At 41.3% G+C, this 25,486-nt stretch overlaps 1 protein-coding gene across 6 annotated transcripts in view; it reads right to left on the reverse strand.

Moving 5' to 3' along the window:
- The window catches only part of LOC131065225 (U11/U12 small nuclear ribonucleoprotein 25 kDa protein), a 155,526-nt gene that overhangs the window by 125,200 nt on the left and 4,840 nt on the right, over nt 1-25,486 (reverse strand). The window lies entirely within an intron of this gene.

The following is a 25,486-nucleotide window of genomic DNA, read 5'->3' on the forward strand; positions in this document are numbered from 1 at the left end:
AGCCAGATCAGTGTATGATGATGATCCAGATGCTTGCCTAAGCATAATCAACAAAAACTGGCTACTTAAGAGTCGTCCCCGTCTGAGCAAAGTACCGAACACACCGCACAGGATTGATTTCCAAGAGGAATACAGAGATTTGATCACCATGCTCAACAGAGTCACAGGAGCACCTCATGCCTTCTATTTTGAGAAATGGATGTTTTACTTCATCCAGGTGATTGTTCAAGGAAAGGGTACAATACATTGGGCTAGGATAATTAGCCATTGCTTAGACGTACAGTTGAGAAGACTCAGGGCTACTAAGTCCTTCCACATGAGTTCATACGTCATCTATGCCTTAATCAGGAGCGTTGAGTACGCAGGACTACCTCACAAAGGAGTGATTGGAAGAGGACCCGGCGAGGTCAGAGTTTGTGAATCCTATACCTACTTGCATCATCCACCAGGGAAGAACTACAAGTTAATCAATGATACTTTCACGATGAACATCACAAGGACGTTGCAAGGAGGGATTCACAACAGATTATCTCAGGATGCCCAGGAATTCATCAAGAGGTACGGTGCTTGGTTCATTCAGTTTCCCAAGTTCACTTACATCAGAGTGTATGGATGTCCTTTACCTCCATACATGTTGCCGAGGTACCCGACAGACAGAATTGTGTTACTTGAAGTAACAAGGCAGTTGGCAGCATATGTGAAGGCATTCAGACACAGACATCAGAATGGAGTTCAGGTACCTATTATTTTGGGTAATTCAGTTGAGGTATGTCCTACTGTCTTAGCCATGGATGACGCAGAGAAGGAGTTAGCCTTGTATCCTTTTTCATCTTTTGCTTGGAGGAATAGCTTTGATCCACATGGACATTTAGAGGAGACGGTCGGTAGAAGATTTAGACATGAGTACCAGATTGAAGATTTTATGATGAATCTCCTAGATGATTTCGAAGTGAAACGAAAGATACATTCTAGATTGCCTTTGGATTTCATCAGGAAATGTAAGATTTACAGAGTAGCCGACCAAGCTCAGGACAACGGCAGGCACATCCAATCTTCATATGATAGAGAAAGCAAAACAATAAGTTTGAATTGGAATGAGCCCGAGGCCGTGGATTTAAATGATTTGATGGCACCAGTCTTGTCTTGTACTCGTAGATGGGTAGACGTTCAGCATCAGAAGTTGAGAGAACAGGGCATAGCCATGTCTTTTACTTTGGAAGAAAAGCCAGCCGAAGGTGGAGCCAGTGTTAGTGAAGGCAATCCTAATCCTAGGAATTCAGGTGAAGGTAACCTTCGATGTGCCAGTGAGGGCAATCTTCATTCGAGAGGTTCGAAGAGAAAGGAAAGATCAGAAAAGAAAGAGCCTTCCAAGAAAAAGCAAGGTGCCAACAAAGATCAAACACCAGGTACTTCTTCCAGACCAGAGGATAGAACAATTCGAGTGGAAGAATCCATGGAATCGATGGTACAGAATGATAGGCAGGAGGAAGGACAGATGCAGCATGTTTCATCCGATGGATCTCTCCAAGACTACGATTTAGATAATGATAATGAAGTAACATCTCCTCCCAGACAAGAAGAAATAGTACATAAAGAAATTCAAGTTCAAGAGACAAGATCAAATATCCCAGATTGGTTGAAGGAAAGATTGACTAAGGTGATCGTAATTGAGGACGAGGACAGTGCAATTGATTTAGAGAGCCTTGTTGGACGTTCACATATGACAACAGAGAAGAAGAAGGCTACAAAGATGTCCAAGATGGTTCGAGATGAGACTGGATCTAGAAAACTGCAGATAGCTACACCGGCAGCAGACAAATATGAGGGTGAGATCCTAGCAGAGGACTATCATATACAGACTATTGAGTTAGGACCATCCACAGCAGAGCAGACTTTAGATGATGCCACCGACACATTTGAGGCATTGAAGGACAAGTTTAGAGAAGAAGTAGAAAAGAATAGAAAGCTTGAGAAAGAGGTCGGTGCATGGAGGACATATTTCAGTCACATCAATGAACCTTTGGGACGTCAGGATCCAGTTAGATCACCATTGCAGGCATTGCCCCTTCAATCAATCAATGAAGCAGAAAGATTCAGGAATATGGTTCAGCGTACATGTAGTTGGATGGATAGATCTCACACGGTGGCCATTGAGTTTGTTACAAGGATGTCGAAGATCACCCATCAGGCTATCCAAGTTCTTGAGATTATTCACAGATTGATGGCAACAGTAGCTGCATTTGCCCATACCAAGGACGTTGTCATCCCTGTCTTGAAAGTTATAAGACACACATCCAGAAGAATTTTAGCACAAGAGAGGATCTTAGAAGGTGATTCTCACAGTTTGTTTCAGTGGTCAACCTTACTCCATATAAAGAGTGTTCTCTTTGAGGACATCAGTGTTAGATGTGGTCAAGTTGAGGAGGTGATCAATCCGATCCAGGACAGAGTATTTGAGGTACTTCGTACCATTCTTGGCAGAAGGATCGAGGTCGAGACAGATGTGGATTTACAAGAATTTGAGGATAGAATCAAAATCATCTTTCGCAAGGACGCAGATGTTACAGATGAGCAGTATGATCAGATGTATGCCACCATGCTCCTGATTGATAGAACAAAGGAACTTGAACCTACTTGGGACACAGCTCTTCTAGATGCATTTGATCAGGTTATCCACTTAGAAGAGAGTATCAAGAATCTTCCCGAGATTCCAAGCACAGAAATCGAAGGAATCGTGACAAAATTCATTGCATATGCTAGGAAAGAGAATTGGAAAGGGAATAAGATTCTAGATGAAAGGTTGTTACAGATGACATGACATCTTATTTCTCATTGGCTGATACCTCCTAGATTTTTGTGCCAAATTTAATATTTGGCTATGTATTTAATGTTGTTCAGTAAAAAGGAGGTCATTTGTAACAAACCCTAATTAGGGTTTAGGTGTCATGATCTTGTCCATTGATTTACTTTCAATCTGGACCTTTCATTGTAATTGGGGATGCTATTTATACCCCCATTTTTCATTTCATTTAGAATAGAAAAATAGTGAATAGTGTGAGAAATAATAGTTGATGTAATAGAGAGATTAGAGTTAGAAGCAATTTTTATTTTGTAGCAAGATTGAGTCTTGAAGAGAGAAATTCAAGCAATTGTTGTATATGATGACTTGGAAATCAATAAAATATTGAAGTTATGGTGTTTTGTTGCAAATTTCTTAAGTTATCTTCATGGTTGTTGGATGTACTTGAATCACGCTCAATCAAAGTAGTTTGTTAATTTGAAAGGCTAAGTGTGAGATTTGATATTTGGTAGGATTCGCAATCCAAACCACTAGCTTCTTGCTGATTGTAGGAATGCCTTGCGTGGTCAACTGGAAAACATTTTGAGTCCTTAACCTTCAAGCATTTTCGCATCTAGGATATGTACCTTCGTAGTAGTGTCCTTGGTCTTTGATGCATTGAATACCATTATTACCTTAGAAGATCGCACTAATTTCAATTGAGTTGTTATCTTATGGCAAAATTGAAGTTGGTTGAGTCTTGCCAAATCTCATTCATGCTAAGTCGTTCATAGGGTTAGGCTAGATTAGACTTCCTTAAACCCTATCTCTTTTCCTTTTTTTTGAAAGTTCCTTTTAGATTAGTAAAATCTTCGAGCCTTTGGAATCCGTAAGACGCCTTGAAGGAGACAGCAAATCACATCATACCACTAAAAAAGCTTGTCCACACGTGGAGACCCCACCAAAAGAACCTTGGAGTCCATCTAACTGATCCTTTTTGCAGATCTTCAGCAGTTAGAGACTATTTTCTCAAGAGAGGATAAGATGCCTGTCGGTATTTTATTCTGTGTATGATTGTGTACAAAATACACGTCAACAGGAAGACAAACCCGAAGAATTGTTTGAAGGGGAAAGGGCATTGACCGTAGACTTTAGGTGCATACTACAAGCGTCCATTGAAACTCACGTACAAAAGGAAGCAGCACGAGAAGATGTTCCTGAGTGTACTGTGTAGACTTCCCTCGGAGTGAGCCCCACGGTGAACCAGTTGATGAACAACCTACCCAGCCTATTGGCACAGGCTTTCCTTGCCCTTCAAAACTGCCGAGAGGAAACATACCGTGAGAACCGGTGGCAACAAATCTTACAGCAGTTCGAAGAGAGGAGTCGGCGCGAGGAGGAAGAACGTGACGAAAGCCGCTGGCAAACCTTCAATCCCACGGAACAAAGGAATTGATGCCCGTGACGCTGAATAAGGACAGAAACCATGTGTCGAAGGGACAAGAAGAAGACAAGCATGAGGCAACAGCAAGGGCACTAAGGTTGGAGCAACAAGCCGAATGTCGAAGACAGCTGAAGAAACTTGCTGAAGAAGAAGCGGGAATGGCAATGATGGCTCGAGTGGCGAAGGCCAAGTTTCTGTGTTAATGGAAACCACTAGAAAGCAGTTGGGGAACCTTTCCCTCACGTCGGAAGAGATTGGCGATGGTAGTACGATAGAGCCATACATACCATTTAGAGGTGTCAAGATCATGAGAGAAGAGGAGACCGAGACCGAGAACAGAGAGGCGGAAGATACCGATGCGATCAAAGGTGTCAAGAGGACACAAGGGCACGATAGTAGAAGCAATTTGTTCGGTTCAAGCTCATCACACCCTGGTAGTTAGATTAACCTGGTGGGACCCAACGTACCAAATCTCGGCGGAGTATCTTCAGGAGGACCAGTTCCTAGAGGGTCGAGTTCTGGAGGGCAAACTGGGCCACAGCCAAGGAGCGTAATGGCGAACAGGCAGAAGTTGCCTAAATTCACTGGAGATGGGAAGGAAGACCCTGTACGGCATTGTCGTACATGTGAAACGATCTAGTCGGCTAATGGAGTGACCGACAAGGCTGAATGGGTGGTGCAATTCCCTGCCACCCTACGAGGGGTAGCCATCGGCTAGTACTCTGATACCGATAAAACGAAGATAGGAACTTGGGACGAATTACATAAAGCCTTTGAGACGGAGTTTCGACTCCTCAAGGACGATAATGAAATCGTCACAGAAATCCTCAATACGAAGCAAGGAAAACACAAGACAGTTAGAGCATATAGCTGGCGACTGAAGGAACTGCTCAGAAAGATGGACAACCAATCAGGGGATGGATTAAAGAAAAGGTGGTTCGTGGAGGGCCTGAAATCGTCCCTTAGGAAGAAAAGGAAAATTGTACCACCCACGTCCTATGAAGATGCCTATAACCGCACCGTGGACCTGGAAAGTGAAGGCAAGACGTCTAGTAAGAAGAAAGACAAGTCCTCTGGTGACGAGGAATCCTCGGATGGAAGTAGCAGCGATGAGGGATCCAACAAAAAGGTGCAAGCCCTCCAGAAGGACATGCACCGCATGATGAAAGAATTTAAAAGTATGAAGGGAAGCACGAGCAAGAATGAGGAAGTGTGGTGCACCGAGTGTAAGGAAGAAGGTCATACAAAAGGCACCTGTCCTAAAAAGGCCTTCTGTGAAATTCGCCAAGTGTTGGGACACTCCACCAAAGACTGTCCCTACAATATGAAGACACGAGGGAATCAGGTGCTCTTCACCCAGGAGTAGCCGTCACCATCCACTATCGCGGGCACATCCCAACCCCAAGCCAACAACACGGCATCATTCGGCAATTACAGAGGTAACCAAAGGGGAGGAAGAGGCAACAATAACAACAACAATAATCGGAGCCGGATGCAGTACGACGTTAAAGGACGGTCGATGATTCAATGTCGGGCCTGCAACCAGTGGGGGCATTTTTCCCGAATTGCCAAAAGGCTGAAACCCCTCAGAACTTGTGCAGATGGTGTGGCCTTGGCGACCACTATGACACAAATTGCCCCAAGCCCGGAGTGAATCTAATAAATATTGAGAAACCTAGTGAGGAAAAGGAGATGTTGGCACTCACCCGGGCACAAGCAAAGAAGGCCACCTACTCGAACCCTCGTATAGGAGCACTGGAGGCAAAGGGTGAGATTGAATGAGGCATGATGACAGAACGACGGGCAACAACGGAGGCGGCGAGCACCTCATCCTGTACGAAGGTGGAGAAAAACATTATGAGGCAAGTCTTGCAAATGGAGGTACCAGTAAAGGTGCAGGACCTTCTCGAAACAATGCCACAACTGAGGACTGCCATCCTGAGCTCTGTGCAGAACACGATCCACACATTTTCCTACACATCTTCAATCCAACTGCAAGTCCCTGTCAGCCCTTCGGCTGACCCAATGTTGTTGGTCGTCAATAGTGGTTGGCACCCTGCGATGGTAGAGATGGGCATCCTTGGGACCATCCTTACAGATACCATCGTGGATGGAGGATCCGAAGTAAACGTGTTGCCGGAGGAAACATGGAAGAAGCTAGGAAAACTGACACTATGGCCACCCACATTCAATCTAGTGGGAGCAGACCAGCATGGTATTAAGCCACTCGGCACCCTGATGGCCCAACAGGTGACCATTGGCACACAACCCTTCTTACTAGATTTTGTGGTGATCCCTCTTAAGAAGAAGGGATATGACGCCATCTTACAGTGAGGGTGGTTGGTGACAGCAAAGGTAAATCACAATTGGAAGAGGAACACCCTCTCCATGGAGAAAGGTGGGCGGAAGTACGTCATTGATCTTCGCACACAAATGGTAAGTGAGGAGCTAGCGTCTTCCTCAAAGTCTAAATCAGAGGAAGAGACGATGGGTGTGGATGAAGGGAAGGATTCAATGAAAGCAAATAGTGAAGAAGTGTTGGAACTCGAGGGTTGCTCAGAGGACGACATGTGCTCATTAAATGGACTCTTCCATTGGCAGATGGAGGACTATGAATTGTTCCAATGCAACATGCTCCAGATAGAAGAGCCGAATGAGAAAGATGCGTTCCCACCAGAGTACGGAGAATACAGAGAAGGGGAGGCCCGAGTGGATGAAGCTCCCGCACATCAATTTGAGAAAGACAAACCTATTAAGTATGAGGAATCCAAGTTGAAGGTGACCAACCTCGGAAAGGAGGAAGACCCAAAAACATATTGGTGGGGGACGATTGGGATCCTGTAGTGAAGGCAACAGCTTTCAAAATCTTTTTGGAGTATAAGGATGTTTTCGCTTGGACATATAAAGATCTGAAAGGAGTGCCCCCCGAGATGTTTGTACATCGCATTCAACTGGTACCTGGAGCCCAGTCGGTGCGGAAGAGGTCGTACCAGATGAACAAAAATTATGCCGCAAGGGTCAATGAGGAAATAGAGAAGATGTTGGAAGCTGGCATCATCTTTCGAGTCCAGACCAGCAAATAGGTGTCTCCAATTGTCATTTCCTTAAAGAAAGAGGCCAATCAAATCCGGATCTGTGTCGATTTTCGGTGCCTGAATGCAGTCACTATCAAGGATCCTTTTCCCATACCTTTCACGAATAGCATATTGGAAGAGGTAGCCGGCCACGAAATGCATTCCTTCATGGACGGGTTTTCGGGATACAACCAGATATAGATCGTCGAGGAGGATAAGCTCAAGACCACCTTCATGGTGGAAGACGGCATGTACGCATATAACCGGATGCCATTCGGTCTATGCAATGCGCCTGCAACTTTTCAAAGAATCATCCTGCACATCTTTGACAAGATGTCTGTGGGAAACTTTAAGGCTTTCCTCAGCGATTGGTCAATTTACAGTGGGCAAGATACACATTTGGTAGCCCTAAAGGAATGCATGGAGAGATGTCGGAGGGCAAGGTTGGCACTTAACCCTGAGAAGTGCAGATTTATGGTGCCGCAAGGCAAACTACTCGGGCACATTGTTTGTAAAGTGGGGTTGAAGACAGACCCTGATAAGGTCCGAGTGATCGTGGAGATGGAGTCACCCACAGATGTCACAGGGGTAAAATATTTCTTGGGTCACATTGGTTACTAGTGAAGGTTTATAAAGAATTTTGCTCAAATATCCTACCCCTTGGATAAACTAACTCGGAAAGGTGAGCCGTACACGTGGGGGACCCCGGAAGGCGAAGCTTTTGAAGAGTTGAAGAACAGGCTAGTGGTGGCCCCTATCCTTGCATACCCCAATTGGGACAAGGAGTTTCATGTCCATGTGGATACCTCCAATTTCGCAATTGGTGCCACATTAGCTCAGGTGGGTGACCATGGACTGGACCATCCAATCTAGTTTGCGAGTATATTATTGTCTAAGGCTGAAAAGAATTACAGTACAACGGAGCGAGAAGCCCTAGGAATGATATATGTTGTGCAGAAATTCAGACATTACCTTCTGGCGATGCCATTCACGTTTTATGTGGACCACCAGGCACTTATGTATCTGGTCAATAAACCAGTTATTCAAGGAAGGATCAGCAGATGGCTACTCCTGTTGCAGGAGTTTACATTCACCATCATTCTACGACCTGGAAAAAGCCATGTGATAGCTGATCAACTATCAAGGATAAGGTCAGGGAGCTGCCAGGGGGGGTTAATGATGAATTTCCAAATGCTCACCTATTCCAGTTCGTAGTACTACCATCATGGTATACTGCTATTGGGGATTATCTCTCCACCTCCGTGTTCCCGCAAGATATGCCACCTAGAGAACAAATGAAATTAGTGTTAAGAAGTCGTACATTCCAATTAAGTAATGGATTGTTGTACAAAATGGGGCCCGACCAGGTGTTGCGTCGGTGTGCGATGGAGGAAGAGGTGCCAAGCGTTTTGAGGGAGGCACATGAGGGGCCCGTGGGAGGCCATATGGGACCCGACACTACCGCACAGAAGAAGCTGCTAGTTGGTCTATGGTGGCCCACACTGTATAATGACGCCAGAGAATGGGTAGTGGGTTGTGACACGTGTTAGAGAGTCGGGAAACCGTTGAAGAGGGATTTCATGCCACTCAACCCCTCGCATGTTCGAGTTATTCGAGCGCTGGGGGCTGGATTTTATTGGGCCACTCAAGGCCAGTCGTGCCAGGAGGTGCCGCTACATTGTGGTAGCCATAGAGTATTTAACAAAATGGGTAGAAGTGCAGGCCTTGCCTAACAAGTCGACCTTGAGTATCGCAAAATTCATTTATAAACAGATAATTACGTGATACGGCATCCCCATCTAGTTGACTAGTGACAGAGGCGGACACTTTGTGAACCACATCATCAAATTGCTCACGACTGAGTTCAAAATCTTTCACTCGTTGTCCAGCCCTTATTACCCACGAGCCAATGGCCAAGCCGAGGCTACCAACAAGATTCTAGTCGGAGTGATCTATAAGTTCTGCGATGTCGAGGGAGAAGACTGGGAGGAAAAGTTACCCTCTGTTTTGTGGGCCTACCGCACCACCTACAAGGTGACTATAGGCCAGACGCCATTTCAACTCATGTACGGGCAGGAAGCTGTTGTACCGGCAGAGTTCATGGTGCCAAGCCTTCGCATCGCCATTGAGAATAGACTCGGGGATATGGAGAGCCTAAGAGAAAGATTATTCGTCTTGAACAAGTTGGACAAGAAAAGGATGATGGCTCAATGGGCCACCGAGGCAGACCAACAACGTAGGAAGATGTGGCATGACAAAAACTTAAAGCGGATGAGGCTCACCCCGGGACAACTGGTGTTGAAATACAATGGGCACAATGAGATTAAACCCGACAAATTCAAGGTAAGGTGGTTAGAGTCGTATAAAGTTCACGAAGTGGTTGAGAACGGGTCAATCAAGTTGTGGACACTCAATGGGCGGGAGGTTCCGAACAGCATTAATGGGTCGAAACTAGAACCATATCATGCGCACAGGCGGAGGACCAACCAGGAATCTTCCCGTGGAGATACTTAGGTAGAATTGAATTTTTTTATTTATTTTTTTTAAATTTGAAAACAAAAAAAAATTGAAAAATCTTCGTACGATATATACTTACCGTACGGTGAAGAAAATATAATTTGGAAAGAATCACCATACGGTGTATGTTTATCGTACGGCGGAGAACAAGCTTTTGAAAGCATCACCGTACGGTATATATCAACCGTACGACGGAGAGAGGAAACAAAGAAAATCTTGCACGGTATATACACACCGTACGAAAAGGGAAGAGAACGAATGGTCACGCGGCCTACACTCACGTACGGCGGAGAAGAAGAATCACCGTACGGGCAGAGACAAACACCGTACGTTTTATGCTTATCTAGATAGGGTTTCGTTTGTATTAAACCCTAACTAGGGTTTATGTGGCCAAATCTTGGCCCTTGATCTTTATTTGATCTCGACCCTTCATTGTATTTGGGAGTACTATATAAACTCCACTCATTTTATTTGTAGAGAGTTAGAAAGTTAGATATCGGCTAGAGAGATTAGATATTAGATATAAGAGATAGAGTTCAAGAGTGATAAGAGAAGGACTTCAAGAATTGTTGTTATTTGGCTTTTGGATTAATAAAACATTGAAGTTATGGTGTTTCTATTCAATCTTTGAAGCTTATTGCACATGGTTTTTCACCCTCTCAAATCAATCTTTGATATTAGTTTTAGCGCTTAGATTGAATGATGGAATGTTGTACTTGATTTATTGTGAAGCTCATAATCCATACCACTAGCCTCTTGCTGATTGTAAGTGCGCCTTGAGTGGTCAACTGGAATCATTGAAAGTGCTCAAGTTCAATTGTTGCTCAATCATGGGTATGCATTCAAGTGATGGTGTCTATGCTTAGTAACGATTTGAAAATCTTTAAGTATCCTTAGAAGATTGCACTAGTTTTGGTGGAGTTGTTCTTGCATGGCGATACTAAGACTAGTAGAGTTTCACTTATGTCGTCTTTCATCCATTCATTCTTAGGATAGCTTAGAACCTCTCAACACTCATCTTTTGCCATTTTTTTTTATAAACATCTCGTAGTAGTAGGAAAGACTTCACTGCATATCATCCGCAAAGTAGTTCATACTCTCTTCGTGCAAAAGGCCCCTTGATGAAATAGGATTCAAAACGACCACTCATGCTTATCCACACGTCAAGACCTGACATTTAAGAACCTTGGAGTTGTCTCAAGTGATTCTTAAGCCAATCTTCCGCATTTGAGAAGCTTTGTTCAAGAGAGGATGAGATACTTTTGGGTATTTTATTTTGTGTTCGCATGTGCCTAAAAAACACATCAACACTACCCATGAGCCCCTCGTCACCCCTCCATTACATCTCATCCCCTTCCTTCACAAGGATGCATTTCTAAAGTGCAAACATACATGGCTATTTCCTAAGATGCATACTTAACATAATGAATGATGCACATCAATGATATACTATACACATCTCAACATGTCTAGTTATCATCATAACACTATAGAATGTATATTAGTAACAGTTAAACAACTACAATAGGAATACAACAAAATAATAATACTGAAATGATAGTGTTGCAAATAAAGGTGATATAGTTCAGATAATAATAATACTCCCAAGGTATTTGAACTAATATGATACTAGGAATTGTTCCCAAAGTATTATTTCTGTACTTATGATCTGCTGAATCTAACTTATAAGTCAGACATATATTAAATGTAATTAGCAATGTATGTCATTGATTTACTTATAATAATTAATGGATCAGCCATTGATATGATTTCCCATATAATGTAAATGCAAACAGCAATGTTGCATAGAAACATACCCGTTTGGGAAAATAAGTGAGAATGCGTTACCTTTCTTCTTGACTATCGTTGTGTTCAGGCCTTGGTCTGTCTTTCCAGAGGGTTCTTGATGATTCTACTGAATGACTCGCTTACTTCTTATGTCTGAGTCTTGTCTTATTTGTTGTTTTCTGATCAAACTGCGGTTCCCCGCAATATCATTTCTTTCTTTTATAATTCCATCCTTCACGTTTTCTGTATTATTCCCCCCCCCCCTGCTTTTATGATTTCCATTCCCTTCTTATATCGTGGGTGAGGCATAAAAAGATATGTCTGATATTTCCTAGGATCGCTGCCTTTCATTAAACGTGCCTCTTCATAACTAAGTCACTGATTTGTTAGTCAAATCGTATCTTATTATTATCATCAATGTGCTGGGATTGAATATGTTTAATATCGAATGATCATGATTTGCTGTCATCCTTAGAATCGTGATGAGGGATTAACCAAAATACAAATTAGGTCATTTATATTATTATGTCAATAAACAATTGATATGTTCTATTATTAATAATAAGGAAAAAATTAAAGAGGTTCGGTTCTTATTAGACAAGCCATAATATTATTATTACAATATAAATTGTCCATTATATTTATTCAAAGGGAATATAATGGGACATGACAGTCTACCCTTCCTGAATTTGCTTGTCCCAAGTGATTTTCAGATTCAATAAAAAAAGTTTTTCTTACTCTTGTTTGTCTACATTAACGTTGGCTTGGGATTGATAAAGAAAATTGTGAAGTCTTTTCAAAAGACAATTTTCTTCACTTTGATTTCCATTGGTTCGGTGGATAATAGTAGGCATCACTATAGATTACCTCACTTATTGCCCAGCATTGTACATGTTTTTTTTAATGACAAGATTTATGTATTAGGATTAGGATTTAGAAGCATGACACCATCTGTGCCCTCCAATGAAATGTTTTCGTCTGAACAAATTCATATTCCTTTTGGCTCATTCTTGTTATTCCCATATTCTTACAACATCTAATGAAGATGTTATCCTTGGACTTGATAAGAAGACCTTGAGATCCTATAAAGAGATTTCAAGATTTGACATATTACAAATTTTATTGTGGAGATGTTGTTTCTAGATAAGAGGGCTTTGGAATTGCTAGATCGGTTCTTCCACAAAGCTCCATTGCATGGTCCCTCCTTCATTTGACTGTAGGTTTTTAAGCTCTCCTTTGTCATGCCTTGTTCTCTTGTTTGGGTTCTCTTTTGTTTCTTTATTGGATGTTGCTTCCATGTTATGGATTTGGTTTCCTTTCCCACATATATGCCCATGTTCCCATGGTTCTTTACATCTGAAGCACAAGTTCCTCCATTTTAGATCCTCATGTTGCTTTTTGATATTCTCTTTTTTGCACACGTGCCCACGCTCCCATGGCTCTTTACAATGGTAACATGGTTTTCCCTTTTGGGATTCTTCCTCATGCCTATCTCCTTTATGAGAATACTTAGGGTATGTGTTAGGTGCAAGGCCTTTGGGCTTATCTTTTGATGAGAGTGTCAAATTTCATTGCCTTTTGAATGGCTTCTTCTAGGTTTGCTGGTTCCATGGCACTTACTATGCTTCAGATTGATTCTTTCAGTCCCTCAACGAATAAGTATGTGAATCTCCTTTGAAATTTCGGGTACCATCACAGCTAGTTTTTGGAATTCAATGGGATATTCTTCAACTGTTCCAAGTTGCTTAAGTTGAGTGAGTTCCTTGAAATACCACTCGGGATGTTTTTGGTCGAATTTTGTGATAAGTTTTTGGTTAAACTCATCATAGGTAGTAATTTGTTGGTGGCCTTGAGTAATGAGGCCATGATGCCAACAATCGTGAGCTATTCCTCCTAAATGGAGCACGGAAAACTTAATAGCATTATTTTCTATCATAGGGGTAAGTGATAGGTAAGTATCTAGTTTTTGGACCCATGACCGTGTTGTACATTTCTCGGATCCATAAAAGTTTGGCATGGTCATCTTACTTATCCTTTCCCTAAGGTCTCTATCAAGATGCCTTTTTCTCCTATTGGGGGTGACCCTGGTTTTTGCTTCACAATAATCTCTAAAGGATATACTTCTTTGTACCTCGGGATCTAACCTAGAGTATATTTCAGTAAGCTCCTCTATGCTATCTATAGCTGGTTCCTCTTCTTCTAAAATGGGCTCTTCTCTTGGTAAGAAGGGAGGCATAGTAGGTCTAGGAGTTGATGCCCTTGTGGGGTGATCATTTTCGGAGTGATTTGAATAAGTATCCCTCCCATGGTTTTGATTAGAATTATTATTAATATTTATGCTTTGAATAGCTTGGAGGAGGAGTTGGCTCGTTCTATTGAATTTTTCATTTTGACTAATGAGTGTTTGATTTGTTTGTTCCATGAAAGCCCTCAATTCATTGCCCAATTGCTCACCCATGTTGAATCTAGTCCCCCTTATTTGGTATGTTTGCATTAACTATTCTTCATAGGATGGCAGGAAAGTTGCTTTGACACCAATTATAATCCCCCCTTTCAGATTTATCTTAGAATTTGCCTATGAATCACAATTGCAATAATAGGTTTAGGGTTACCTTTTTTACCAAGAAAATATCTCTTAAATTAATGTGATCTTGGAATTGTATCCTGCAATCATGACATAAGAGACATATACACATATACACCATACATCCATTATTAGGGTTAGTCTTATAACACATGACATTCCTACAATGTCTATAACATACTTTCAAACATATGTGAGAGAAGAAGTATGGTAGGTCCGCCCAAAGCCATCCCACACTAAGCCCAAGAGTGGAACTTTGGCTCTCTTGGCCCTAGTGGCAGGCAACATGGACATCCACTCAGGATCCTTACCTAGTGGTGTGCTTGTATCTACTTTTCCTATCCATCCTTCTTCTCTAATCTTATTAATGTCTTGTGGGGTTAGAGAACTGCTGTGACCTATTTCACACATTGCCCCATTGCAAATGGGGACCCCTAGTTGTTTGCTTTTTAGGGTTTTGTCTTACCTCTGCAAATTTCATAAGTCTCTATTTTTGAGAGTTTAGGGTTAGAATTTTTTGAGAGATCATCCGAGCCAAATAGGGAATTCATGCTCAGATCAGTGTTTGGACATCGCCAAACCACTTAGAAGGCCTAAAGGATGAAGATTGCAATTGCTTAAGGTCAATTTTGACACCTTCCTCTTTTTTAGGGATTCTGGCTTTTTTTTATTTTTGGCACTTTGGGACCAATCTGGGAAGCATCTTTTTTGGCTCGCTTTTTGCTTTTCTACTTTTTGCTTTTTTTCTGCTTTTTTGAAAGTAGACCTAGGATCGGGTCCCTCAGGTCATGGCAACAACGTTCCCATCTTCAGAATCAAAAAATTTATGACTCCAAGTGTAAAAAGCAGGGTAAAATCTCTAGGCTAGGGTTTTTGTTCCAGATGTTCCAGATAAACAACATGGTAGATCAAACATCAACATGACAAATCAAACTTGAAGATAGCAATGGAAGTAGATTTGGAGGATGGCACATGAACCTATTGCTAGACCATCTCAAGTCTGCCCTAGTAAAGTTGCTATTAAATTTGCCCAAAGGTTTGGACATGGCAAGACTAAGATGAAGTTCGCCTTGGCCAATCAACAATCAAGTCCACCTAGGCATGAAAAGCATGTCCAAACACTGGCGAGGTCCGCCCAAGGTGTAGACAACATGGCAAGCTAACATTAAAGACCGCCTAAGCACTTGGGAAATAAGAAAGCATGACAAAGCTTCAATGTCCGGCACAAGCCCAAGTCCGCCCTCAAACATGGCCAAACACTCTTGAAGTCCCCCCCCGCCGCTTATGCAAGCATGTCTAGACAGAGGCAAAGTTCACCCTAGCTTGGAAGTTGGCTAGATAGTTATAAAGTCCACCCAATGGCAAATGGCAAGACATGTCTAAAGTCCGCCCAAGCATATTGGCTAATGAAGAGCAAAGTTCGCCCCCAAGTTTGACATGGCACAAGAACCTTCAATCCGCCCAAAGGTGGCATAAAAGTCTCAAAGTCCACCCTCCTAACTGTTGTTTTTAGATCAGATTAATAGCTATTAGACAATTTAACACAGTGAACAAAGAATCACACCAAGATACCCTGGGAAAACCTTCCTCTTGAAGGTGAAAAACCCAGCAACAAAATCTCCGAATATATTTAGCAAATACAAATATGTCTTTACAAGATGCATCAATTCACTCTATATTGTTGTATGTGCAGTTTGAACTGATGTAGGACATCAACCTGTCACGGAATAATCTGAAACTTGTCAATATGACTTGCGCTCTGCTAATGGATGAATCCGATCTGCTGTAGAATGAATCTACTTTGCTGAGGGATGAATTCGCTTGACTGAGATACGAATTTGCTAGGCTGAAGAGTGAATTCGCTCTGCTTAAGGATGAATTCACTGAATGAATGAATGGTACGTTCATGGATGATATCGCACCTTGTATATATATGATAGAGGCACCCTTTCACAAAGGGTCGGCCCTTAAGTAATATAACCTTTCACAAAGGGTGGCGGATTTACATGAGGTCGGCCTTATAAGGTGACCGATTACAAATAGAGCAAGATGCTAATTAAATTCTTAATTATGCTTGAGATAAATGTATATAATCTCGGACCTACAATTGTCTAAGGCCGATAGGCCAATTAGACAATTATATTAGCTATGTTGGCCATAGGAGTTTGACCATAGCTACAAACATCAACACTCCCTCTTAGCTAGGGAGGAATCCTTCTCGATGTCTAAGTCACATAGTGACATCCACCATGGCTACTCCCAGAGGGTGGGTCCATCATGGCTACTCCCATGTATGGAAATGCAAATGAACACAAGTGTCCATCACAGAATCACTCAATGTGATGTCGTCATCTCATCATGACGTTCACCATGGCTACTCCCAAAGGGTGAATAAACACAAGTGTCAAGTCATGGAGTCTCTCACATGACATCCACCATGGCTACTCCCAAAGGGTTGAACAAGGGCTTTCACCTCAAACTTCTCTCACAGAGAAGAATGCACTACCAAGGGCTTGCACCTGAAACTTCTCTCACAGAGAAGAATGCATTATGGTACATCTCAAGAAATCACTAACATTGAGACTCCCTCTCAGCTAGGGCTTCATTCTCCACAACTCCAAGCTTGTCTCAAAAGTACACAAACTTCACTTGAGCAAGAGGCTTGGTGAGAATATCGGTCGTTTGATCATTAGTGCTAATGTACTTCAACTAAATAGCATTCCTTTGCACCATATCTCTAATATAGTGATATTGGATCTCTAAATGCTTTGTTCTGTCATGAAACACAGGATTGACAGAAAGTTTCACACAGCTTTGGTTATCACAATGAATGACTTAGGCTCCAATGATTGTCCAAACAATCCTGCAAGGAGCTTTCGAAGCCACACTACTTCGCGAGCTCCCACACATGCTGCAATGTATTCTGCCTCTGCAGTGCTCGATGCCACTGAAGACTGCTTCCTGCTACACCAAGAAATCATAGCAGATCCCAAACTGAAGCAACAACTAGAGATGCTCTTCCAATCAGTAACACTCCCTGCCCAATCAGAATCAAAATAGCCTTGCAGATTCAAGTCCATGCTGGAAGAGTATTTCAAGCCATATCCAACTATGCCACGCAAGTATCTCAAGATATGCTTGGCTGCAATTAGATGTATCTGCCTTGGTTCACACAAGAACTAACTAAGTGCACTCACTGCATAGCAAATATTTGGTCTAGTGTTGACTAGATACATCAAGGATCCAATCAACTGTCTGTACATAGTAGGATCCACAAAATTTGCACTAGTTGCAGATTCACTCAACTTCTTCAAGTTAGTTTCCATCGATGTAGACATAGACTTGCAATCTAACATCCCAAATCTCTTCAAGATGTCAATGGTGTATTTTCCTTGACTTAAGATGATCTCATTAGGCCTCTGCCTTACTTCCAAACCTAGAAAGAAATGCATGAGTCCTAGGTCCTTCATCTCAAATTTTGAAGTCAACTCCTCCTTGCATCTAAAGATGAGATGTTCTTCCCTGATAAGAAATAAGTCATCAACATATAGAACCAAGATTAAAACTTCACCATTGAATACCTTGAAGTAAAGATTCGGATCAACATCATTCTTGCAGAAACCCAAACTCACTAAGTATTTGTCAATCCTTTCATACCATGCACGAGGACCCTGCTTAAGACCATATAATGCCTTTTTCAATTTGCATACATGAGACTCTTTCCCATGAATCACAAAGCCTTCAGGTTGCTCAATGTAGACCTCTTCTTCAATTACACCATTGAGAAAAGTTGTCTTCACATCCGTCTGATGTAGCTTCCATCCCTTAGCTGCTGCAATAGCAATGATGGTCCTGATGGAAGTATATCGAGCAACTAGAGCAAATGTTTCTTCATAGTCTATTCCTTCTTTCTGAGAGAAACCACATGCCACAAATCTAGCCTTGTACTTCTCAATGCTTCCATCAGTTGCATGCTTCATCTTGAATAGCCACTTGGAGGATACAACTGACTTTCCTTTAGGTCTAGGTACAATATCCCAAACATCATTCTTAAGAGTTGATTGATATTCTTCATCCATAGCATCACTCCATACTTGCTGATTCGAGGCTTCCTCAACACTGGAAGGTTCAGTCTCAATAAGATTACACGTCAATGCAACATAGCTAGAGAATTTATGTGATCTTTTACTTTCTCTGAATGTGCCTCTAGGAGCTGCGAATTTTTCTGCCTCCTGCATAGTGTTCCTTGCCCAAAGAGGTCTCTTTCGATTCACAATAATATCTCTAGGTCCATCAATAGGATCCAAAGGCTCAACTGGATCATCATTCACTTCAGGTTCTGTAGACTCCCTCTGAATCTCAGGAGTATGATCAATGTCCATGTCTTGAGGAATCTCTTGATCTTCATCATCTATCTCCATGCATGAGCCTTTAGATTTTCTGAATGCAACATCTTCCTCAAATGTAACATCTCTGCTAACCTCTATCTATTTATGACCTGGAATGTAGATTTTGTAGGCCTTAAAAGTTTTCACTGTAGCCCACAAATATTCCTCTCTTGCCAGAAGGTTCCAACTTGGTTCTTTTATCTTTAGTTACATGAACATACACAAGACAACCAAAGATCCTCAAGTGACTAATAGCAGGCTTAATCCCTGAAAAGGCTTCTTCTGGAGTCATATTTTGCACTATCCAATGAGGACATCTATTCTGAACATACACTGTTGTTCTAAAAGCTTCTGCCCAAAGAAAGGTTTGAAGATCTTGATCATGGATCATGGCTTTTGCAGCTTCAACAATAGATATGTTCTTTCTTTTTGCAACCCCATTTTGCTATGGGTTGTAAGGGACACAAAACTCTCTCTTGATCCCTGCCTCAATACAGAAATCGCTAAAGCTACCAAAGGTGTATTCACCTCCATTATCAGACCTTAAAACTTTATTTCTCTTTTCACATTGAGCCTTAAACTCTTTGAATCTACCTAGACTTCATCCGACTCTTTAGACCTTAAGAAATAAATCCAAGTCTTCCTAGAGTAGTCATCTATGAAAGTTACATAATACAAAAATCTGCTTGGGGATGCCATTGACATTGGCCCACATAAATCAGAATGTACAAGATATAGTATTTCTTTAGACCTACTTTCACTACTATGAAATGGACTCTTAGTGTTTTTACCCATAGCACAACCTTTCCATGTATTATCATGAACATGACTAAGTTTAGGCATACCTTTAACCATCTTTACCAATGATGGAAGAGCCCTGAAATGTAGGTGTCCAAGTCTTCTATGCCATAGTTCGTTGGAACTAGAAGAATCATGTAGAAGAGCTTGAACTGGATGAGTGGAAAGCTTGTACAAACTCTCATGCCGATTCCCGATTACACAAGCAAATTTGATGTTGGAGTTTTTTGGCCATGCAAGAACTTTACCTTCTGAAAATGCTACTTGATAACCTTTGTCTTCCAAGGCTGAAATGGAGATAAGGTTCCTCTTGATTCCCAGTATGAACAAGACATCACTGAGATGAAGTAGAATCCCAGATTAAGTTGAGTGAAGTAGCACCGAATCCTCTTACTGAATAGCGTGCATCATCTCCAATGATCACTTGAAGATTAGAATCCCTTTCCACCTAAACTGAGAGATGTTCTCGATAGCCTGTGATGTGTCTAGAGGCTCCACTATCAATCAACCAGGTATCACTATCCATGGGGACATTGCTTGATATAAAGAAGAATCCATTAGAGTTGTGTTCTGCTTCCTTTTGAGTTGAGACTTCATTAATGTTTGCCACTTGTTGGTTAGGTCTCGACAAACAATCTCTTGCGAAGTGACCAAACTTGTCACATCTAAAGCACTGGATGTGGGAGAGATCTTTCTTCTTTGAATCAGGTGCAAAGTCTATCCTTTGATCTCTATTCCTCTTGGAGTTGACTTTCTTCCAATTTCTTCCTTTCTTCTTAGTAGATTGGGTGGCAAGAACACAAGTGTCTTCATTTTGGGAACTTCTGACAATTCCCCTTGCAGCCAACCTAGACTCTTCTTGGATGCAATCAGCACGAAGACGATCAAACTTAGGGAATTTGGATCTCCCACTTATACCTTGAATGAATGGCTCCCAAGAATGAGGAAGGCCATTCAATGCTAACATGACAAGATCTTTATCCACAACTTCATCTCCAATCGCGCTTAGTTGATCCCTTAGTTCTAAAATCTTCATGAAGAAGGATATAACTGATTCTCCTTTCGCCATCTTGACTTGATGAAGTTGTTGCCTCAATGCAAGAGCCCTACTTGTGTTGTTGATCTCATACATCGCTTCCAAGGTTTTGAACATGTCTCTTGCATTTGACATTTTGGAAATGATAGGCACTAGGTGATCCTTCACGAAGTCAATCAAGATCTTTTTAGCTTTGACGGCATTATTCTTAAATTGAAGCTTCTCCTCTTGATCTTTTGGCTCAGGTAAATCTTTTCCTTCCACAAACTGAAGAAGATCATTTTCTTCAAGTGCAACAAGAATTCTGAACTTCCATGAAGTGAAGTTTGAAGTACCTTCGAGTCTATCTTCGACCTTCAGATCGTATACCATTTTCGAGACTGGATATTGCACCTTGAGGGTGAAGGAGGAAGGATAACTTTTCCGCTATAAAGAAATCTAATCACGATCTTTTCAAACCCACTCTAATAACATGTTTTTAGATCAGATTAATAGCTATTAGACAATTTAACACAGTGAACAAAGAATCACACCAATATACCCTGGGAAAACCTTCCTCTTGAAGGTGAAAAACCCAGCAACAAAATCTCTGAATATATTTAGCAAATATAGATATGTCTTTACAAGATGCTTCTCTCCTAGAAGCTATATAGATCAATTCGCTCTATACTACTGTATGTGCAGTTCGAACTGATGTAGGACATCAACCTGTCACGGAATGATCTGAAACTTGTCAATATGACTTGCGCTCTGCTAATGGATGAATCCGATCTGTTGTAGAATGAATCCACTTTGCTGAAGGATGAATTCGCTTGACTGAGATATGAATTCGCTAGGCTGAAGAATGAATTCGCTCTTCTTAAGGATGAATTCACTGAATGAATGAATGGTACGTTCATGGACGATATCGCACCTTGTATATATATGATAGAGGCACCCTTTCACAAAGGGTCGGCCCTCAATTAATATAACCTTTCACAAAGGGTGGCGAATTTACATGAAGTCGGCCTTATAAGGTGACCAATTACAAATAGAGCAAGATGCTAATTAAATTCTTAATTATGCTTGAGATAAATGTATGTAATCTTCGACCTATAATTGTCTAAGGCCGATAGACCAATTAGACAATTACATTAGCTATGTCGGCCATAGAAGGAGTCTGACCATAGCTACAAACATCAACACTAAGCAAGCAATGACCAAAGACTCTTGAACTCGGCCCAAGGATGGCAAAGCAAGTTTGAAGTCCGCCAAGGAGAAAGAAAAGATGGCTTGAAGAGGTTAAAGTCCACCCAACACCCAGAGAAGTTGTCCAATCAATCTTAAAGTTTGCCCTACACGTGGCTAGACATCTACAAAGTCTGCCTAGGAGAAATTGGGGGTAGCAAGGTAAAATGGCACAAGGTTGTGAAGGCCTAACAAACATAAACTCCGCCAAAGCAAAGAGTGTAGACAAGGTTAAAGTCTGCCCAAGGAGAAGGTGGATATGACCAAACATGTGCAATGTTCGCCATAACTAGAGAAAGATGGCAAGATAACCAATTCAGCCTAGCAATAAATCAAGTTTGCCAAGGAAAAGAGGAAATGGCTAAGGAAAACAGACAAACATGGCCTGAAGCACATGAAATTCACCATGAGCAAAGGTTTAATCAAGTTTGAAGTTGGAAAAATAAAACTCAACACTTAGAATATTTTTGTATTTTTCCAACACTTAGAAGAAGTTTTCGAAAATCCAACACTTAGAAAAAAAATTGAATTTGAGAGAAGAATCTAGAAGATTCCATGCCAACTCGCCCAAGGAGAAGATCGAGTTTCCATTTTGGAAGAGATAAAACAAGTCCAAGTTCAATGAACCTAGGGAAAACATAAAACAAAAGTAAAACAAAAAAACATGAAGTTTCTAAAATCGAACTCTTTCAACTCTATATCTATTCAACTTGTCACTTCGAAATCATTATCAGGTTTGAAGATTGGAGTTCAAATGTGAAGAGGTTTTCTCTATCTCAAGGTTATGAAGGATTGATTTTTGAAGGAAAATTCTTGAAGAAAGAATAAATTTTCTAAGTGAAGGACGAAGAATAGAGTGATTTTCTGAGTTTAAGACGGAATTTTCAGAGTTAAAGACAAATTTCAGTCAAAACTAAAATTTCAAAGGTTTAAAATCCGAGTCTGACTGATTGCTTACACCCTCCTTCTGTCTTATTCACTCATTCTCACGAAATTTACTAAGTATTTAGCCAAATTCATCCATTTTCAGTCTGATCTTTCACAAGAAATTTAGCTTTTTGACAGGCTGAAAGTGAAATATTCGAGTAAAAGGTCCAAAAATCAAAGTTAGAATCTTCAATTTTCTCGAAAATAATGATTATGTTTTCATGTGTATTGCAGGATAACGACCACCAAAGGAGGACCTTCAAGAAAGTCTCAAATGAAATTCGCCAATAAAGGGTTGCAGCCAAAGTCAAAGATCAATTCCAAGTGGAAAAATGTCACAGATACCAACCTTAGGCACGTGGACTTCAAAGATTTCAAGAGGAGAATGTATGGGCAAGATGGATTTTTGCCAACACCTATTGCTCGTCGAATGATGAGAAATGGCATCGTCCAAGCAGCTGGATTTCCACCAGTTATGGAATGTGCTGAGCTTATGGTTTAATGTGCCATACACTATAATGCCCAAGAGAGAGACACCATTGCACCAAATGGAAGAGTATTGGCTCATCTTGGAGAATTAGCCATTCAGGAAGCATTTGGAATACCAAATTACAATCTCAAGAAAGTGCCAAAGAAATTGCTTCACACGGACTTTAAGGAGTATGGTGATATCATTTTACTGCTGAATAGAGTAATGGGCAGCCCTCAGGGTGTGCCATTTGAAACATGGATGTACTACTTCATTGATGAGATCACCTCAGGTGTTAAAATGTTCAATTGGTCCCAAATAATCAGTGATAATCTTGACAAAGAGCTGAAGAATTTGGAAAGGACGAAATCCTTTTACATGAGCTCCTACATTGTCTATTTGTTGGCTAGAAATTACAGATATACAAGACTGATTTGCAGAGGCATGGTAGGCAATGCTGAAAATGAGTTTAAGTCCAATGACTATTATCTGCAACTACAACTTAACAAGAAGACCCACTTTAGAAGGGTGAATGATGCATTCTTGATGTATATCACCAAAACATTACAAGGAGGAATCCATCAAAGGCTTACTCAAGAAGCCAAGAGCTTGATAAGCAAGTATGGATCCTGGTTTATCCAGTTTCCAAGATTCACATACATAAGAGTTCAAGGATTTATCGGATGTCCTTACTAACTTCCGATCTACCCTACCAATAGAATGGTCTTGCTCGAAGTCCTTAGACAATTGGAAACATATCAGGGCTTCCAAAGAACAAAGCAAAAGGCGGCCATTTCCTTTCCATTCTTCATCGGAAATATGTTGGAGTCTTGTCCAACAACATAGCCAATTGAGGGTGCCAAATTGGAAATGCAGTGGTATCCATTCACATTTTACAGGTCCAGAGCTGATTTTGATCCACATAACCACATTGGATCAATGAATGGAGAGAGATACAGACATAGGGTTGATTTGGAAGATTTTTGGGCAAATGCTGCAGACGAGTATGACATCAAAAAAAGACTATGGTCTAGACTGCCAGTAAGCTTGATCAGAACAACAAAACTCTTCCGTGTGCTGGATTAATTAGAGGATGGAGAATATGTCCAGACGCGCTTTGATTAGAGTTGGCCACTTCCTCTTGTACGATGGTCGGAACTAGAGCTCGCAGATCTAACCACATCTAACCACCTTGATGTGGCCAGTTGTCAAAAATTCACAATGGTGGGTTGATCAGCAAGTCCAAGTGCTAAGGCAAAGAAATTTGACTCTTATAACTTGATGGGCGAAATGGAGTCATATTCTTCGAATGCAGAAGCATCTCAAAGTGCCAGACCAATCGAAAGCATCAATTCAAGAAAAAGGAAGGAAACAGTTGACGATCCTTCAAGGTCAAAGGGGAAGGAAGTCGTGAATGAGAAACTTGCTCAAAAGAAGCAGATATTAGAGCCATCCCATTTTGCTACATCTAGGAATTTGGACAGCATAATGATTAATGAGGATCAGCCACTTGATGAAATAAAAAATTCCTTCTCCAATCCATGAGGGAAATGTGATGACAGTCCAGCAAGAGGATGAAGAACCACCGTCTCCTATAGGCACAAAGATATTGGAATCAGATATGAAATGGATATTCTAGGCAATAAATTTCAGGAGGGAATGATTTCCGCTCTTCGAGGAGCTCAGGATATTCCATGTGACAAAAGTAATCAGGAAGAAGGCATTGAATAGACTACGATTCGTGATTGGTTGAAGGAAAGGTTGAAGATAAAGGTACCTATGGAAGTAGTATAGGAAGAAGATGACATGGCCGATTTCCTGGCTAGGTTAAAAAAAAGTTGCTACAAAGAAGCCAGCCAAGAATTTTTCCACAATCCAAAGAGATGAGACAGGTCGCCGTACAGTTCAGATTGTTGTACCGAAAGTGGACAAGTCAAAAGAAGATATTACTCATCAGGAGTATGGAATTACCACTTTCGACTTGGGACAACTACAAAGGGTCAAGAGGTGGAAGACTTAGACAATTCAATTGCTTCCATGAAGGTAAGACTAGACAAAGAGGTAGGAAAGAAGAGAGAATACAGGAAGGAAGTTGAGCGCCTGAAGGAATATTCAGCACTTGACCAAGCCGCTCAACCAAGCCAATCCAGCAGCTCCTCCACTTTTGAATTCCTCACAGGAAGCAATTGAAATTTTGAAGAAGAAAAGGTGACGACAAGAGAGACTAAAGAATGGATGGCAAGCAAAAGAGAAGAAGCAGCCACGTTCGTGGACACATTGATGCTGACATACGGGCAAACCTCCTCTTTACTCTCCAGAATGGCAAGCATGGCAAAAGCATGGGCTGACCTTCAAGATGTTCAGGACAGAATTATCCCATGCCTTAGAGTGTTGAAAGGGATTCCTAAATAGGAATTGATTGATGGAAAGATAATTGCAGAGGGAGCTGCATATG

The sequence above is a fragment of the Cryptomeria japonica genome, chromosome 2 (assembly GCF_030272615.1).
Source record: "Cryptomeria japonica chromosome 2, Sugi_1.0, whole genome shotgun sequence".
NCBI classification, from domain to species: domain Eukaryota; kingdom Viridiplantae; phylum Streptophyta; class Pinopsida; order Cupressales; family Cupressaceae; genus Cryptomeria; species Cryptomeria japonica.